Raw genomic sequence first — 15,736 nt, 5'->3', positions numbered from 1 at the left:
ATGATTCTCCCCCTTCTCTCCAGCAAAGACTGTCAGGACACTCTAATCTGAGCTGCTAATCAGCATCAGATAAGACTAGGACTGCTCCGTCTGTCCCCCCTCCCCCCCAAGCACCCTGCCATCCTGTCTTATCTTCCCTGCACTTGCCAGGGAAAGTGAAAAGAAAAACTCGGGATTGCTTTCTTCTGGAGTGTGCAGAGATATTTCCATCTCTGTATATAATGTGTTGTGCTGTGCATAGCTCAGTGCTCGCTCACAGTATTGTAGTTATACCTCAGAGTTCACTGCCCATGAAAGATAGACAGATCGTAACATCACACACAGCAAGACACGCCCCTAGCAACTTGCCAGAATCAGAAAGTGTGAGAAAATAGATGTGGACGGTTTCACAAGAAAAAAAGCTGCAAAAAGGTACTTTGAAGTGAAAAAAATTGCTAGGAGTAAGGGTATCCACATAGAGTGACATAATAGCAGTTTAAATATTTTTTTTTTTTTTTTTGCGAAAGTTCAGCTACGCTTTAATTAAAACAATGGAACCCTTAAAAAACGGTGACAAATGGAAACCAGTTGCACCGGATCAGTCATCATTGGAATCAATGGTGATGCAAATGGAAACCTATGGTTTCCGTTTGTTTTAGTTTGGATTCCGTTCATGGCTTCCCCTAACGGAAAGCTCAGACGGAACCTATGAACTGTGTCCCGACGCAAATGTGAACGAAGCCATATATACACATGTTGTAAGCACACATACTGTGTATATATATACACTACCGTTCAAAAGTTTGGGGTCACCCAGACAATTTTGTGTTTTCCATGAAAACTCACACTTATTTTTATCAAATGAGTTGCAAAATGACTAGAAAATATAGTCAAGACATTGACAAGGTTAGAAATAATGATTTTTATTTGAAATAATAATTTTCTCCTTCAAACTTTGCTTTTGTCAAAGAATGCTCCATTTGCAGCAATTACAGCATTGCAGACCTTTGGCATTCTAGCTGTTAATTTGCTGAGGTAAGCCCCTCCCACAAGTTGGATTGGCTTGATGGGCACTTCTTGCGTACCATACGGTCAAGTTTCTCTCACAACAGCTCTATGGGGTTGAGATCTGGTGACTGCGCTGGCCACTCCATTACAGATAGAATACCAGCTGCCTGCTTCTTCCTTAAATAGTTCTTGCATAATTTGGAGGTGTGCTTTGGGTCATTGTCCTGTTGTAGGATGAAATTGGCTCCAATCAAGCGCTGTCCACAGGGTATGGCATGGCATTGCAAAATGGAGTGATAGCCTTCCTTATTCAAAATCCCTTTTACCTTGTACAAATCTCCCACTTTACCAGCACCAAAGCAACCCCAGACCATCACATTACCTCCACCATGCTTGACAGATGGCGTCAGGCACTCTTCCAGCATCTTTTCAGTTGTTCTGCGTCTCACAAATGTTCTTCTGTGTGATCCAACACCTCAAACTTCGATTCGTCTGTCCATAACACTTTTTTCCAATCTTCCTCTGTCCAATGTCTGTGTGCTTTTGCCCAGATTAATCTTTTCCTTTTATTAGCCAGTCTCAGATATGGCTTTTTCTTTGCCACGCTGCCCTGAAGGCCAGCATCCCGGAGTCGCCTATTCACTGTAGACGTTGACACTGGCGTTTTGCGGGTACTATTTAATGAAGCTGCCAGTTGAGGACCTGTGAGGCATCTATTTCTCAAACGAGAGACTCTAATGTACTTGTCTTGCTGCTCAGTTGTGCAGCGGGGCCTCCCACTTCTCTTTCTACTCTGGTTAGAGCCTGTTTGTGCTGTCCTCTGAAGGGAGTAGTACACACCATTGTAGGAAATCTTCAGTTTCTTGGCAATTTCTCGCATGGAATAGCCTTCATTTCTAAGAACAAGAATAGACTGTCGAGTTTCACATGAAAGCTCTCTTTTTCTAGCCATTTTGAGAGTTTAATCGAACCCACAAATGTAATGCTCCAGATTCTCAACTAGCTCAAAGGAAGGTCAGTTTTATAGCTCCTCTAAACAGCAAAACTGTTTACAGCGGTGCTAACATAATTGCACAAGGGTTTTCAAGTGTTTTCTAATCATCCATTAGCCTTCTAACACAGTTAGCAAACACAATGTACCATTAGAACACTGGAGTGATGGTTGCTGGAAATGGGCCTCTATACACCTATGTATATATTGCATTAAAAACCAGACGTTTGCAGCTAGAATAGTCATTTAGCACATTAACAATGTATAGAGTGTATTTCTGATTAATTTAATGTTATCTTCATTGAAAAAAACTGTGCTTTTCTTGCAGAAATAAGGAAATTTCTAAGTGACCCTAAACTTTTGAACGGTAGTGTATATATATATATATACATATATATATATATACATACATACATACATATATACACACACACACACACACACACACACACACACATCTTGCTCATACAAAATTAATACATATTATAGTAATGTACAATATCTTCTGTAACAAATGTGCTAGCAGAGCAGATCTCAAGGTTTTTGTTTTTTTAATAGTTCCCTATTAGGAGGAGGTATTTATTTTTGTAGTCTATTCATTAAATTGTCCATGTGAAATATACATGGATGAAACTCCAACATAAATCCAAAAATAAGAGAGAATTTACAGCATAAATACAGTATTAGGACTTAGAACACTGGATTACTGGTTGCTAAAAATTTGTGGGAAAAAGCTAATTTCCCCTCCCAAGGGTTTGAATAAGGATATTGTATTACAGACTATAGATGTTGCTTATATCTAATTGCAGGTGCATTTATCCATGACGAAACATGTCCACAATCACATCTTTAGCTATTAAGAAAAAATTTTATGCACACAGTGGAGAGATTGCATCCGACTGTGGCTTTCAACAAGATTGGTGTATATCAGCAATAGTGCCCTAATTAATGTCTAAAAGCTCCCCCATAAACCTGGGACACTGAAAAAATCATTTAAAGAGGCTCTGTCACCACATTATAAGTGGCCTATATCCTACATAAGGAGATCGGCGCTACAATGTAGATGACAGCAGTGCTTTTTATTTTAAAAAAACGATCTATTTTCACCACTTTATTAGCGATTTTAGATTTATGCTAATGAGTTGCTTAATGCCCAAGTGGGCGTGTTTTTACTTTAGACCAAGTGGGCATTGTACAGAGGAGTGTATGACGCTGACCAAAGTAAAAACACGCCCACTTGGGCATTAAGCAACTCATTAGCATAAATCTAAAATCGCTAATAAAGTGGTGAAAATAGATCGTTTTTTAAAAAATAAAAAGCACTGCTGTCATCTACATTGTAGCGCCGATCTCCTTATGTAGGAGATAGGCCACTTATAATGTGGTGACAGAGCCTCTTTAAAAGGAGTTGTCCGGGATTATATATATATACACACATAAAAAAAATAATCAAAGCAGGAGCAGCACTGAGACAAAAAAGCAATTTGTGAAAACAACACACAAATATATATAGGGAGAGCATAGCTCAATTAACAAGTGCTATAAATATTGACAATTATACAAATAATGCCAAAAAATTCACGTGTAACAATGTATCAAAATACAATTAAAACGTGTCAAGAGTCAAGTCATGACATAATATAGGAGACTGTTGAATCATGTTATATCAAACATGTGCATGTAAATAAGTGTAATACACTAATTAGATATAAACAGTAATCAATATTAAAATCTAAGAAAGCTGGCACTCACCAATCTAACAAACAGTGATCTCCTGAACGGACTTCATATGCGTAGACTACGAAATTCTCGGCGTCTCAAGCGTCGAGTTGCGCATGCCCAAACACTAGCTGTCCATTGGGTAAAGCGATACACGTGTTCTCTAGCTGCCATTACACCGTACAACAGTGTGGCATCGGACCTCACTATATTAAAATGGAGAAGTGATCTTACCGCGCAGTCCCTTTAGGGTAAGTGTGCTCTACAACAGCATCTTTAACCCGGGCAAACTACCAATACGAAATAGCATATGTGGGCATAGTAATATCAATGTTATATCCAAGTCATGGATCATATGTCCTGCTTTAATAACGGAATGTATAGTGGTTATATGGTGCACACCTCAAACACAGGCTTGAATTCAGTTCATTCCTTACGTCCCTGTAGACAAGATGTTCCCCACATTTTCATATGTAAGAACTACGAGTCTCAGATATACACTCAACCAGTGTGTAGATCTATAATCAACACAGAGGTATAAGGTGAAGACCAAACCAGGATCCATGGCTACAGAGACAAGCCCTATAGTGTTTCAACCAGAACTCCTTCAAACAGGACTTCTATCCATGAATCAGAGGAAAGGGAGATCATAAATCATCCCATATTTAATTAAATATTTACAGTGTAAAAAAAATGCAACAAAGTTGTACTGTGTTAACCCAGCATCTCAGAGTACTCGGAAAAACAAAAAATATAAATAATAGTTTTATTGAATGACAATCTTAAGGACAGAAAAAGCGACTATATGTGTCCAGTATTCCTTAGTTCAGATGGCGAGTGTCAATTAGTAGTATCATAAACCAGACATCATTCTGTCTAAAAGAGAAAGAAGAGTCAGGTTAATAAAAAGTTTATCTGTTACAGTATAATTATTACTCTCGAATTCCTTAAACCACGGCCTAAAGAAAGGAATGGATGAACATTGAACAGATATCACAGGGCAAGAAAACATCCGCCGTGGACCGACATTGGCCACATCAAAAGGCTGTATGAATAAAGTAAATCTTCTTAATATAGCTGGATCAAAATATCCTAAGAATGAAAACAAGACTATGATCATCATTTGAACACGTTTAAGGGATAATCCACATTAAGGCCATTCGGGTATAAATGAATTTAATCTACTGATCCATTGAACTTCTTGTTGTTTAACAGGTTCCCGACCGCTGGCCGTATTTATACGGCCAGCGGTCAGGGTCTCTAAAGTCCGGCGTATAGTATATATACGGCCGCACTTCAGAGACTGTGCACGCGGGATCGCGTGCACACAGCTCTATGCCCTGGCTGTTGCTAACAGCCATGGGCACTGGGCAGAATGTCAGGGGTCAATCTTTTGGCCCCTGAACATGTGATCGCTGTGACAACCAATCACAGCGATCACATGCATTTCTGCATAGAAAACAGTGTGCACGCGATCGCGTGCACACAGCCCTGTGCCCTCGCTGTTACCAACAGCTCTGGGCACTGGGCAGAGTATCAGGGACCAATCTGATGGTCCCTGAACATGTGGTCGCTGTGACAACCAATCACAGCGATCACATGCATTCCTGCTTATAAAACAGTGTGCACGCGATCGCGTGCACACAGCCCTGTGCCCACGCTGTTACCAACAGCTCTGGGCACTGGGCAGAGTATCAGGGACCAATCTGATGGTCCCTGAACATGTGGTCGCTGTGAAAACCTATCACAGCGACCACATTTGTTTTATTTTGACTTTTCTGGCAGTAAATCTCCTGCCTCTTTTCTTCTCCTCAAACATTGTTTCAGTTTGAGGAGAAGAAGAGACTCGGGAGAATTGCTGCCAGAAGATTACAGTTACAGTTACAAAAAAATACAGTTACACTCTAAAACATTCTCTGTATAGATAGATTGTATAGATAGATAGAAATCTATCTATCCATCTATCTTTTTTTCTATCTATCTACCTTTCTATCTTTTATTCTATTAGAATAGGCAGGTAGGGAGTATATAATTATATATATATCCACATATATATAATATATATAGCAATAGCGGTTTATTTTTTTGTTAGCGGTAGTGTAGATATATATAGCAGTTAGTTTGTGTGTTTTATAAAATAAAGAAAAATAAAAAAAAAATTTGTTTAGTTAGTGTTAGTTACGTTATGGCGAGGAAGTTGTTTAGCGCCGAGGAGGCATACGCCATGCTGTGGTCTGAGTCGGAGACCGCATCAGAGATGGCGTCCGAGATGGAACCTGTTTTAGGTAGTGACGATGACAGCGTCACTTCAGGTTCATCTTCAGGGGACGTTGTCCCTGATGCAGTCGAAACTGCAGAACATGAAAGCGCAGGGCCAAGTAGCGCTGTAGCACGGGACAGCCTGGTCCCTCCAGTCCAGGCTCTTGTATGGGCACCTGCCCCATCTTTTGGGCCTAGAATCCACGGATTTACGGCCACTCCTGGCATAACCGTGGACAATACAAATTTTGTCCAAATGGATTACTTCCATTTATTTATAACGGACGACATCCTAAATCACATTGTCCACGAAACAAATTTATATGCCACGCAATATATAAGGCAGAAACCTTCATCCACCCATGCCAGAGATTGGACGCCCACCAATTTGCAGGAATTAAAATTTTTTTTGGGGCTCACCCTAAATATGGGTATTGTCAAAAAGCCCTCCATTAGGTCTTACTGGTCAACAAGACACGCCCAAGCCACCCCAGTATATTCTGCAGTAATGCCCAGGTCTCGTTATGAGACAATAATGAGGTTCCTCCACTTCAATGACAACGCACAGGCCCCCCCAAGTACCGATGCAAACCGGGATCGGTTGTTCAAAATAAGACCGCTAATAAATTCCCTGAATAATTTATTTCTGCAACTCTACACCCCTGAGCAGAATGTAAGTGTGGACGAATCCCTCCTCAACTTTCATGGCAGACTTAGCTTTCGCCAATATCTACCTTCCAAAAGGGCAAGATATGGCGTTAAGCTCTACAAATTGTGTGAAAGCGGGTCAGGATATACCACCGCCTTCAGAATTTATGAAGGGCGGGACCGCACAATAAATGTTCCTGGATGCCCCCCTGATCTTTCCACCAGCAGTAAGATCGTGTGGGAGATAATGCAGCCTCTGCTTCACAAGGGGTACCACCTGTACTGTGATAATTTTTATTCGAGTGTGCCCGTTTAGGCATTTGCATGCTGCAAGGACTGGGGCATGTGGTACCATGCGCAAAAACAGAATTGGTTTTCCACAGCAATTAGTGGGGAAGCGCATGGTAAAGGGGGACTCCTGTGCTTATGCATCTGAAGAATTGCTGGCGGTCAAGTTCAGGGATCGCAAAGACGTGTATGTGCTAAGCACGATTCATACCGCAGGAACAGTGGCAGTGAGGGAAAGAGGGGCAACATCGGACAAGCACAAACCAGTGAGCGTGTCCGAATATAACAAGTACATGGGGGGGGTGGATTTAAGCGACCAGGTTTTACAGCCCTATTTAGTAAAACGCAAAACTAAAACCTGGTACAAAAAGGTGGCCATTTATTTGTTACAGGTGGCCATCCACAACTCATTTGTGCTCTATAAAAAAAACAGAGGCAGAGACACATACCTGGATTTCCAGGAAAAAATTATTGAAGGCCTCATTTTTGATGTTCAGGACACCCGAGAATGCCCCCAGTCTGAGGATGTCACGCGACTGACTGAAAGACACTTCATCAGTCGGATTCCCCCAACAGCAACCAGAAGCAACCCCCAGAAAAAGTGCCGCGTCTGCAGAAAAGACGGGCACCGCAAAGATTCCCGATATTTCTGTCCCTCATGTCCCTCGCAACCAGGCCTGTGCATTGAGCCATGTTTTAAAAAATACCACACTGTTCTGAATTATTAGATTTTAGTTAATTTGTTGAAAATATATTTGCCCTACATTACGTTTTTATTTTTCCCATGATTTTACTCCAAGGGTGAGGGAGGGAATGGATGTCATGTTTGATGTTTTCTAAAGTTCATCTGCTGGAGAGCTCCATTTGCATTAACCTGCAATTTCTTATTTTAGAAAACCCCAAAAAATAAATTCCCATTATACCCCTAGATGAATATTTTGGGATTTCTGCTTCAAGAGCAGATATTTTGGAAGTGTTATAGCAACTCTGTTGAGTTTTGTAAAACCAGCTTTGAAAAAAGCGATATGTGAAATAATCTTCTTCTATCCTCCGCCCTCCTACATCTCTATGTGATAAATAAGGCCACATATTTGGTATCCCCGTGCACGGGAGAAGTGGCAGAATGTGAACGGAGATTAATTTTGACCGTGGTCTATACCGTGTGTGAAAAATGCTGGTATAAACTGACGCATTTGCTAAAAAATTGCTAATTTTATTTTGATCCATCTTATTCAAGAAACTTTCAGAAGAAAACTGGACTGTCTAAAAATATGATAAACCCCTTGAAGGAAACCTTGTGGGGTCTACTTGTGTGAATGAAGTCATTTATGGGGTGTTTCTAATGTTTCAGCAGCATTAGGCTCCCCAGAAAACAGTATGCGGCTATAAAATCAAATGCAGAATTCCTGGACCGAAAAGGCCAAAAAGCCTCCTTTTATGCCAAGCCCTGGCACATGCCCGCACAGTGAATAAGGCACACATATTTGGTATCCCCATGCACGGGAGAAGTGGAAGAACGTGAAAGGAGATGAATTTTGGCCGTGGTCTATACCGTGTGTGAAAAATACTAGCCTAAACTGACGCATTTGCTAAGAAAGTGCTGATTTTATTTTGTTCCATCTTATTCAAGAAACTTTCAGAAGAAAACTGGACTTGCTAAAAATATGATAAACCCCTTGAAGGAAACCTTGTGGGGTCTACTTGTGTGAATGAAGTCATTTATGGGGTGTTTCTAATGTTTCAGCAGCATTAGGCCCCCCAGAAAACAGTATGCGGCTATAAAATCAAATGCAAAATTCCTGGACCGAAAAGGCCAAAAAGCCTCCTTTTATGCCAAGCCCTGGCACATGCCCGCACAGTGAATAAGGCACACATATTTGGTATCCCCATGCACGGGAGAAGTGGAAGAACGTGAAAGGAGATGAATTTTGGCCGTGGTCTATACCGTGTGTGAAAAATACTAGCCTAAACTGACGCATTTGCTAAAAAAGTGCTGATTTTATTTTGTTCCATCTTATTCAAGAAACTTTCAGAAGAAAACTGGACTTGCTAAAAATATGATAAACCCCTTGAAGGAAACCTTGTGGGGTCTACTTGTGTGAATGAAGTCATTTATGGGGTGTTTCTAATGTTTCAGCAGCATTAGGCCCCCCAGAAAACAGTATGCGGCTATAAAATCAAATGCAAAATTCCTGGACCGAAAAGGCCAAAAAGCCTCCTTTTATGCCAAGCCCTGGCACATGCCCGCACAGTGAATAAGGCACACATATTTGGTATCCCCATGCACGGGAGAAGTGGAAGAACGTGAAAGGAGATGAATTTTGGCCGTGGTCTATACCGTGTGTGAAAAATACTAGCCTAAACTGACGCATTTGCTAAAAAAGTGCTGATTTTATTTTGTTCCATCTTATTCAAGAAACTTTCAGAAGAAAACTGGACTTGCTAAAAATATGATAAAGCCCTTGAAGGAAACCTTGTGGGGTCTACTTGTGTGAATGAAGTCATTTATGGGGTGTTTCTAATGTTTCAGCAGCATTAGGCCCCCCCAGAAAACAGTATGCGGCTATAAAATCAAATGCTAAATTCCTGGACCGAAAAGGCCAAAAAGCCTCCTTTTATGCCAAGCCCTGGCACATGCCCGCACAGTGAATAAGGCACACATATTTGGTATCCCCATGCACGGGAGAAGTGGAAGAACGTGAAAGGAGATGAATTTTGGCCGTGGTCTATACCGTGTGTGAAAAATACTAGCCTAAACTGACGCATTTGCTAAAAAAGTGCTGATTTTATTTTGTTCCATCTTATTCAAGAAACTTTCAGAAGAAAACTGGACTTGCTAAAAATATGATAAACCCCTTGAAGGAAACCTTGTGGGGTCTACTTGTGTGAATGAAGTCATTTATGGGGTGTTTCTAATGTTTCAGCAGCATTAGGCCCCCCAGAAAACAGTATGCAGCTATAAAATCAAATGCAAAATTCCTGGACCGAAAAGGCCAAAAAGCCTCCTTTTATGCCAAGCCCTGGCACATGCCCGCACAGTGAATAAGGCACACATATTTGGTATCCCCATGCACGGGAGAAGTAGAAGAACGTGAAAGGAGATGAATTTTGGCCGTGGTCTATACCGTGTGTGAAAAATACTAGCCTAAACTGACGCATTTGCTAAAAAAGTGCTGATTTTATTTTGTTCCATCTTATTCAAGAAACTTTCAGAAGAAAACTGGACTGTCTAAAAATATGATAAACCCCTTGAAGAAAACCTTGTGGGGTCTACTTGTGTGAATGAAGTCATTTATGGGGTGTTTCTAATGTTTCAGCAGCATTAGGCCCCCCAGAAAACAGTATGCGGCTCTAAAATCAAATGCAAAATTCCTTGACCGAAAAGGCCAAAAAGCCTCCTTTTATGCCAAGCCCTGGCACATGCCCGCACAGCGAATAAGGCACACATATTTGGTATCCCCATGCACGGGAGAAGTGGAAGAATGTGAAAGGAGATGAATTTTGTCCGTGGACTATACCGTGTGTGAAAAATACTAGCCTAAACTGACGCATTTGCTAAATTCTTGCATTTTTTTCCAATTTTGCCCACTTTAGAGAAAAAAATAAAAATGATATATACTGACAAATGCCACTAAAACAAAGCCCTATCTGTCCTTTAAAAAGAGTGTCAAATTCAAAGATGAACTTTATTCACCTACAGAGTTATAGTCATCTAAAGAAGCGCATAGCAAAATTGTGAAATTTGCTCTGGTCATTTAGCTGTAAAACAGCCTAGTCCTTAACCGGTTAAGGATCAATTCCCTGTTGCCACCACGCTTTAATGGAGGGACCCTGTCAATGATGGTGAACCTGAGTTGTTGGACAGTATGTCCCACCTCCATAAAATGTCATGGCACAGGGAGTTCACTTTTCTTTGTACGTATGCTAGATTTATTGTTATTTAACCTTAATCGACACTCAGTAGTAGTTTCACAAATGTAAAACAAATTACATGGGTACTGCAGGACATATATAACAAAATCACTTCTGCATGTATAATGATTATTGATATAATGCATGTATAATGATAATTAATGTTATAGATTTTTCCGGTAGCAGGATGTACAAAAGCATTGCCTTTGAGCATTATGACACAGCTCTCGCATGACAGACAGGGAAAACATCCCCTGCGTTTCAAATCTGACTGCCACCCCTATGGAGACCTTTATTTTTGCTGACATCCGTCATGACAAGCCTGTCCCTTAAGATTACAGGGCCTTCTGTAAGAAAATAGTGGAGGAGATTGAAACTCCACTATTTTGTCATACTAATTGCCAAGAATCCTCCAATGTTTTTTAATAATCCCTGCTATGTTTGGACTGCATAAATTATAGGTGGAAACCATAGGAAGTCTATTACTTTTGTTTTTGTTCTTATTTTTACCCTGATATAATTCATTCCGTTCAGTCAATTAGTTTCTCTAAGTGATTATGTAAAATCTTTTTTGGATATCCTCTCTACAAAAACTTTTTAGTCATTAGATTCAGTTTATCATCCAAACTTTAAGGGTTTTCCACTATCCTTTTAACCCTTAATAGCTGGCTATACAGTAAGGACTTGATCATCCCCTTAGGCTGATGACTGTAACATAACAAATTATTACAGTCCGTCCGTCTGACAAATAGATCAGTGCTAAGTCTGTTGTCCTGTATAAAGACCATATTGTCCAGGAATTAGATATTCGTACTAGAGGCTACCATAGCGAACTTATTGTGAGAGTCGATGTTATTCAAGAAGTCAAAAAACAGGTCCAAGCTGGGTAAGTCACCCGTCCAAATGAGGAAGACGTTGTCTATGTATTGCCACCACCCCAGAACCGAAGTGAAGTGGTGGGATACATAGACTGATGTCTCCTCCATATTTGTTATAACAATGTTGGCGTATGTGGGGGCCACATTTGACCCCATAGCTGTTCCTCTAAGTTGTACAAAATACTTATTAAATAAAAAATAATTGCAGGTCAACACAATCTCCAAAAGAAACTCCCTACATTCATTGGAAAACTCAGTCTGGTCCAATGCCTTAATCACACCGAATGAGACTAGTACGGCCCCCGTGGGTAAAGAGAGATCACTGATTTTAAATAAAAAAATCATCAGTGTCCCTAATATAGGATTTGGCAGATAAAGCAAATTTCCTTTTTTATCTTATCCAGAAAGATCGCTAAAGGACTAAGCAGAGAAACCCTGCCCGAAACAATAGGTCAGCCTGGAGGGGCAATTAGACTTGTGAATTTTGGGTAAACAATATAACTTTGGAGTTATTGGAAGTTTAGGCATTAGAAAAGAATATAAATCATGCATTGTCTACAAGCACCCTAATACGTTTCTGAAGTTTTGGATCTGAAGCAACCCTCTTATACGCATTCGTGTCGTTCCATTGTCTATAGGTCTCCTGTAAATACATAGATCGGTCCATAACAATGACTGCTCCCCCTTTGTCAGCGGGTTTAATAATCAAGTCGTCGTTATGGACCAATTTTTCAAGGGCCTGTCTTTCCTATAGAGATAGATTGTGTTGGATACGCATAGAGACACCTGATTGACATTCTTGTTTATAATCCTCAAGATCTTTAACCCCTTTCCTCTTTAGCCACTTTTGACCTTCCTGACAGAGCCTCATTTTTCAAATCTGACATGTTTCAATTTATGTGGTAATAACGTCGAAATGCTTTCACCTATCCGGGCGATTCTGAGATTGTTTTCTCGTGACACATTGGAATTTAAGATAGTGGTAAAATTTGGTCGATACATTCAGTATTTAATTGTGAAAAACACGAAAATATAGTGAAAAATTGCAAAAATTTGCATTTTTCTCAATTTAAATGTATCTGCTTGTAAGACAGGCAGTTATAACACACAAAATTGTTGCTAATTAACATCCCCCATATGTCTACTTTAGATTGGCATCGTTTTTTGAACATCCTTTTATTTTTCTATGACCTCACAAGGCTTAGAACTTTAGCAGCAATTTCTCACATTTTCAAGAAAATTTCAAAAGGCTATTTTTACAGGGGCCAGTTCAGTTGTGAAGTGGTTTTGAGGGCCTTATATATTAGAAACCCCCAAAAAGTCACCCCATTTTAAAAACTTCACCCCTCAAAGTATTCAAAACAGCATTTAGAAAATGTCTTAACCCTTTACACATTTCACAGGAATTAAAGCAAAGTAGAGGTGAAATTTACAAATTTCATATTTTTTTGCAGAAATAAATTTTTAATACAATTTTTTTTATAACACAGACGGTTTTACCAGAGAAATGCAACTCAATATTTGTTGCATCCCACATGTGTCCGTAGCGTGCTACTGGACTGAAGCACCGGCCTCAGAAGCAAAGGCACACCTAGTGGATTTTGGGGGCCTTATTTTTGTTAGAATATATTTTAGGCACCATGTCAGGTTTGAAGGGCTCTTGCGGTGCCAAAACAGTGAAAATCCCCCAAAAGTGACCCCATCTGGGAAACTAGACACCTCAAGGAAATTATCTAGGGGTGTAGTGAGCATTTTGACCGCACAGGTTTTTTACAGAAATTATTGGAAGTAGGCCGTGAAAATTAAAATCAACATTTCTTCAAAGAAAATGTAGGTTTAGCGATTTTTTTTGTCATTTCCACAAGGACTAAAGGAGAAAAAGCACCGCAAAATTTGTAAAGCAATTTCTCCCGAGTAAAACACTACCCCACATGTGGTAATAAATGGATATTTGGACACACGGCAGGGCTTAGAAGGGAAAGAGCGCCGTTTGGCTTTTGGAGCTCAAATTTAGCAGGAATGGTTTGAGAGGCCATGTCACATTTACAAAGCCCCTGAGGGGACAAAACAGTGGAAACCCCCCAAAAGTGACCCCATTTCGGAAACTACACCCATTGAGGAAATTATCTAGGGGTATAGTGAGCGTTTTGACCCCACAGGTTTTTTGCATAAATTATTGGAAGTAGGCTGTGAAAATGATAATCTAAATTTTTTCAAAGAAAATGTAGGTTTAGCTAATTTATTCTCATTTCCACAAGGACTAAAGGAGAAAAAACACCGTAAAATTTGTAAAGCAATTTCTCCCGAGTAAAACAATACCCCACATGTGGTAATAAACGGCTGTTTGGACACACGGCAGGGCTTAGAAGGGAAAGAGCGCCATTTGGCTTTTGGAGTCCACATTTAGCAGGAATGGTTTGCGGAGGCCATGTCACATTTACGAAGCCCCTGAGGGGACAAAACAGTGGAAATCCCCCACAAGTGACCCCATTTTGGAGACTACACCCATTGAGGAAATTATCTAGGGGTATAGTGAGCGATTTGACCCCACAGTTTATTTGCAGAAAATATTGGAAGTAGGCCCTGAAAATAATAATCTACATTTTTTCAAAAAAAATCTAGGTTTAGCTAATTTTTTCTCATTTCCAGAAGGACTGAAGGAGAAAAAGCACCCCAAAATTTGTAAAGCAATTTCTCCAGAGTAAAACAATACCCCACATGTGGTAATAAACGGCTGTTTGGACACACGGCAGGGCTTAGAAGGGAAAGAGCACTATTTGGCTTTTTGAGATCACATTTAGCAGGAATGGTTTGCGGAGGCCAGGTCACATTTGCAAAGCCCCTGAGGGGACAAAACAATGAAAACGCCCAAAAAGGGACTCCATTTAGGAAACTACACCTCTTGAGGAATTCATCTAGGGGTGTAGTAAGCATTTTGACCCCACAGATGTTTCATAGAATTTATTAGAATTAGGCAGTGAAAATAAAAACAGTCCTTTTTCTTCAATAAGACGTAGCTTTAGCGCAAATTTTTTCATTTTCTCAACAAATAAAGGAAAAAAATAACCCAAAATTTGTAAAGAAATTTCTCCCGAGTACGGCAATACCCCATATGTGGTCATAAACTACTGTTTGGGCAAACGGCAGGGCTCAGAAGGAAAGGACCGCCATTTGGAGTGCAGATGTTGCTGGATTGGTTTCTGGGCGCCTGTGGGCCCAAAACAGTGGAAACCCCCCAGAAGTGACCCCATTTTGGAAACGACACCCCTCAATGCATTTACCAAGGGGTGTAGTAAGCATTTTAACCCTGCAGGTGTTTTGTAGAAATTAGTGTTCACTCGATGTTGCCGAGTGAAAATGGGATTTTCTTCCATAGATATGCCAATATGTGGTGCCCGGCTTGTGCCACCATAACAAGACAGCCCTCTAATTATTATGCGGTGTTTCCCGGTTTTAGAAACACCCTACATGTGGCCCTAATCTTTTGCCTGGACATATGACAGGGCTCAGGAGTGAAGAGTACCATGCGCAGTGGAGGCCTAATTTGGCGATTTACAAAGTATTGGTTCACAACTGCAGAGGCTCAGATGTGAAATAATAAAAAGAAACCCCTGAGAAGTGACCCCATTATGGAAACTGCACCCCTCAAGGCATTTATTAAGAGGTGTAGTGAGCATTTTCACCCCACAGGTCTTTTCCATAAATGAATGCACTGCGGATGGTGCAAATTAAAAATTTATATTTTTCCCTAGATATGCCATTCAGTGGCAAATATGTCATGCCAAGCTTGACACTGGAGACACACACCCCAAAAATTGTTAAAAGGGTTCTCCCGGGTATGACGATGCCACATATGTTGAAGGAAACTGCTGTTTGGGCACGCTGTAGGGTTCAGAGCCGAGGGAGCACCATTTGGCTTTTGGAGAGCGGATTTTGCTTTGTACTAAATTTGTTTGAGTATTGCTGGTGTTTTATAATGTGGGGGTACATGTAAGCGGGGCGGAGTATATAAGGGGCATAGTCAGGTGGTATGAAAAAAATAAAATAATCCATA

At 40.4% G+C, this 15,736-nt stretch overlaps 1 protein-coding gene across 7 annotated transcripts in view; it reads right to left on the bottom strand.

The window, feature by feature from the left end:
- C1H5orf63 (chromosome 1 C5orf63 homolog) overlaps positions 1 to 15,736 on the bottom strand; it is a 233,268-nt gene that overhangs the window by 111,364 nt on the left and 106,168 nt on the right. Inside the window, exon 1 of one of the 7 annotated variants that reach the window (XM_075835956.1) lies at positions 3,731 to 3,823. The exons of the other annotated variants lie outside the window; for them this stretch is intronic. The gene's annotated coding sequence lies outside the window, so the exon portion shown is untranslated. Of the gene's footprint in view, positions 1 to 3,730; positions 3,824 to 15,736 lie in introns of those variants that run through there. 7 annotated transcript variants of the gene reach the window in all.

The sequence above is a fragment of the Rhinoderma darwinii genome, chromosome 1 (assembly GCF_050947455.1).
Source record: "Rhinoderma darwinii isolate aRhiDar2 chromosome 1, aRhiDar2.hap1, whole genome shotgun sequence".
Taxonomy (NCBI): Eukaryota; Metazoa; Chordata; class Amphibia; order Anura; family Rhinodermatidae; genus Rhinoderma; species Rhinoderma darwinii.
Note: the sequence above shows the minus strand (reverse complement) of the source record. Positions and strands in the feature narration are given on the sequence as shown.